Source organism: Lactuca saligna, chromosome 8, assembly GCF_052625555.1.
Source record: "Lactuca saligna cultivar CGN05327 chromosome 8, ASM5262555v1, whole genome shotgun sequence".
Taxonomy (NCBI): Eukaryota; Viridiplantae; Streptophyta; class Magnoliopsida; order Asterales; family Asteraceae; genus Lactuca; species Lactuca saligna.
Window position 1 is genome coordinate 111,665,418 of NC_136424.1, and position 4,307 is coordinate 111,669,724.

At 40.2% G+C, this 4,307-nt stretch overlaps 1 non-coding gene across 1 annotated transcript; it reads left to right on the top strand.

Moving 5' to 3' along the window:
- The first annotated feature begins 2,924 nt into the window (after positions 1-2,924).
- On the top strand, positions 2,925-3,031 carry LOC145013565 (small nucleolar RNA R71). Its single transcript, XR_013665115.1, has one exon. It is a non-coding gene; the product is annotated as a small nucleolar RNA R71 (small nucleolar RNA).
- Positions 3,032-4,307: the final 1,276 nt, after the last annotated feature.

Consider the following 4,307-nt stretch of genomic DNA (forward strand, 5'->3'; position numbering starts at 1 on the left):
AAACCCTAGAATTTACTATTTTTCAAAATCGGGTTTTTCTATACAATGTCCATCATAGATACTCTTAAAATCATACTTTTAACAGAAAAGAAAAAGAAATTAGTTACCTTTCTTTGATGAAACTTGAAAAATGTTGAAGAACAATGAAGAGAAAGATGAAAGCTTGAGAGAGAATGGAGAAAGAGGTGCACGGCGAGTGGGTGGTGTTGTTTAAAAAAAACGATTCTTTTAGGGTTAAAACCAGTTGTAAAAGTAAGTCTTATTATTATTATTTTTCTGTGAATAATACCGACTCGTCGAGTCGGGGTCAGACTCGGCGAGTCTGGTCGCGATGCATGTTTTTTTTCTGAAATCTATACGGACTCGTCGAGTCACGGTTAGACTCGGCGAGTCTCTTGCAAAAAATCCAAAATTTTTAACACTTGTAATTTCTTTAGAAAAGAAAATTTTTTCACCCCACACTTAGTCCATACGCACTCTCAAGCAGACATATCCGATGAATTGGAAGATTAAAATTCTAAAAACGAAAAAAAAAATGCAAACAAAACTAAAAGGTAAAAGAAAGCAAACTCTAAATAACGGGTTGCCTCCCGCCAAGCGCTTCTTTTTAAGGAGTCGTTAGCTGGACTCCTTCCCATCTACGTCTCGTCATCTTCTAGCATCAGGAATTCACACCTAATCTTTTTTGGTTTGTACTTTGTCTTGTAAGCGTGAACCTTCTTTTTATAAGCCCGTTTTAATTCCTCTCTCTTCTTTATTACAGCATCATCCTCAGCTGCTTGGGCTTCTTTTCTCCTCTTTTTCTTCTTCACCCCATTCTTTTTCTCCGTCTCTTTCACCTCCTTTTCATTAAACTTAAGTACTTCATATTCTGTGAAAGTTCGTGCTCTAGGTTTGGTATTGAATGGTTGATCAGCCTCCACTCTCCTATCCATTGCCTTCTCTTCTTTTTCTACGTTTAACCCATCTACAAGCGGAATTGCATCAAGAACTGCTATATGGGCGTGTTGGACTTTCGTATCCGTCTCACCTTCGGTTGTTTGTTCTTCTAAAGAATCATGAAAAATATCATCGCCCCGAATATGCAGAGAATTAGCAACAAGCAGATTGAAGTTGTCCGAGTTGTTATCAAATTCGACTGGACTCGTCGAGTCCAATAGAGTGAATCGGCGAGTCTGATCGTATTCCATATTTTGTTGAGTGTTTTCTAAATCAGCTCCTTCCAGTAGCTTTTCTAACTCCTCCAAGTCCTTTTTAACATCTTCATCCTCTCCACAATGTAGCAGAAACTTGCTTGGATCTTCTTTTTGCAAAAGTTCAAGTTCTTTTTGTAATATCTCATCATCTAAATCGATAAATGAGATCTCTTCTTTCCCTTTCACTTCTTGCTTGACTTCTGGTATAGCTTTGAATACCGCTAACTCGTCTCCTACCCTTAATGTAAGTGTAGACTCACATACATCAATTAAAGCACACGCGGTGTTTAAAAATGGCCTCCCCAGAATAATTGGAACTTCGGGATCTTCTTCCATATCTAGCACCACAAAGTCTACTGGAAAGATGAACTTGTCAACTTTAATGAGAAGATCCTCGCAAACTCCTCTTAGATGAATTGTCATCTTGTCAGCCAAATGGATCTTCATGTTTACCGGTCTTGGCTCTGGTAAGTTTAGTTTCTTGAAGAAAGAAAGAGGCATCAGGTTGATGCTTACACCGGAATCGGTCAACGCTTGAGTGAAAAATGTGTTTCCAAATTGGCACGGAATTATGATACTTCCCGGATCGCCCTTCTTTTCGGGTAACTCACTCAACATTATTTCTGCGACTTCAGCCAAGTCTTTCCTAGCAGAAAGAGACCTTTTAGTAAGTTGAAGTACTTGGGTGTTGTAAGCATCGTCTCTACAAATGGCACATTGACTTGGAGGGCTTTAACATGCTTTATAAAGGCTTTATAAGCTTCCACTTTTTTCACAGGTATGGCTTTGATTGGGAATGGCAGAGGGGGATTGTATGGCTTTAAGTGGATGGCAGTTCTATCTTGTACGCATGGACTCGTCGAGTCCATTTGAGGGACTCGGCGAGTCGGGTCGGGTTTAGATGGAACCGACTCTTCTGTCTTCTCTACCTTGCTATTAGAGACCCTCTGTGCCTGTGTGAAATTTTTTTCACAGCTGGAAGTTACCATACTCACATTTTCCATTCTTGGATTATTCTCAGTGTTACTTGGAAGTTGGCCCAGTCTTCTTTCATTCACTTGATGTGCAAGTTGTCCCAACTGTTTCTCAATGTTGAGAATGGATGCTTGCTGATTCCTTAACATATTTCTGGTCTCTTGCATTGCTACATCGTGATCATTGTGTCTTTTTTCGGATGCGGTTATGAATCTAGTGAGCATTTCTTCTAAATTGGCTTTCTTTTCCATCACCGGCTCTTCCTTTTGATAGAATCCCTTCTCCTTCTGCTTGTATTTCTCCTCCTTAGCCTTTTTATATTCTTCGTATGGGAGCCATTCCTTCTTCGGTTTCTGCCAATCTTCGTCGTATCTATCGCCACTAGAGTAAAACACTTGAGCCTTCTTATTTCCATTTTCGTCTAGATCACAATCCTTGGTGAGGTGGGGCCCTCTACAATTCTCACATCCAACTCGAATAGCATGGATTGTTTGATCCATTTTTGTCATCCTTCTATCTAGACTATCGAGCTTAGCTATTACCACCGCCATGCTATCATTCACCGAGTTCACTGCTCCCCGACTTACTTCATTTCTCGGATTGTGGTATTCTCTAGAATGCTTAGAGAATTCCTCAATTAACTCCTTGATTTCCGGAGGCGGCTTTCTGGTAAGCGGGCCTAGTGAATCGAGCAATTGTCTTGTGGTGACATTGACTCCATCATAAAAAATGGAGACCTCTTGTTGGCTATTAAGGTCATGGTGTGGGCAATTTCTAAGCAAACCTTTGTATCTTTCCCAAGCTTCATAAAGAGATTCACCGGGTTGTTGCTCGAAGTTGGCGATGGCTTTCTTCAATTTAGCTATCTTGGAAGGCGGGCATAAGTGGTCTATGAATTCCTCTTTCATCTTGGCCCATGTGGTGACCGATCCGGGAGAAAGTGACTTGAGCCAATCCTTCGCAGCACCTTTAAACGTGATTGGGAGCATGCGAAGTAGCTGGGTCTCACGAGGCACATTTGGTACATTGAAGTAGTCAGCCACATCATTTACTTCATCCAAGTGCTTGTAGGTGTCTTCGTGATCTTTCCCATAAAAAGGAATCTCCTTGAGTTGAGCGAGAATATGGCCCTTTAGCTCGAAAGTAACGGTTGCAGGAATTGCGGGCTGCACAAGTCCCCGGCCGGTGTCATCACGCATCATCTTCTTCCATTCCCCCATGGGGATTTCTTTGATATTAGCCATAGCGGTAGCTAAATCGTCTTCAAACTCGGATTCGTGCTCGTATGTGGGTTCGTCTTCTTCCTCGGTCTCGTACTCGGTGTCTTTTTGAATTGGATCTTTGATTGTCAAAGAGGCACCGGATGCTCCTGATTTGTTGCTCCTTTTCTTGCTGAAAACAGACTTGAGGTTTTTGAGTGATGAGTTCTTTGAAGAAGCGGATTCTCCAACGGTTTTGCCTTTGCTCCTTCTTAGTGCGGTTTCCGGATCTTCAAGAGGGGGGACCAGAGGTGTATCAGATCCTCGGGTCATGAAACAACTACAAACAAAACAGAAAACGCGTAAAAAGAACAAAAATAAAATAAAAATTAAAGCTGATTCAGCGATGTACTCACCGAGTCTGCGCGAATGCACTCGGCGAGTCCAAGGTAAATTCAGAATTTTTTTTTAATACTACCTACTGAATTAAACAGTAATTAACTTTGTGTAAGATAAATCCCACACAAAAGATTGATTGAATTAGAATTTAATTCTAATTTTAGAACCGTTCCCCGGCAACGGCGCCAAAAACTTGATGTGCGTAAACTCACTTAGTTTTAATCCTACTTTTAGTTGTAAAATAAACACACAAAGGCAGTGTACCTATCAATTATGGAATAGTTCAACCAAGTAGGGTATCGAACACAGGGAACGGCAAATTAAAAATAAAAACTAATTCTATCTAAATTAATTAATAAGTAGAGGGTTTTCTCTAGTTTTACAATACTAGAAACTTACTAACTATTACTCAATCTAAAAACTAGAAAAACAAAGAATTAACTAGATTCAATAATACGAAGGAACTTTTGTTTAGTTCAACTCAATTGATCCTATGGTTGATTTCAAGGTAATAGTGCAATGGATTAACTCTTTTGTT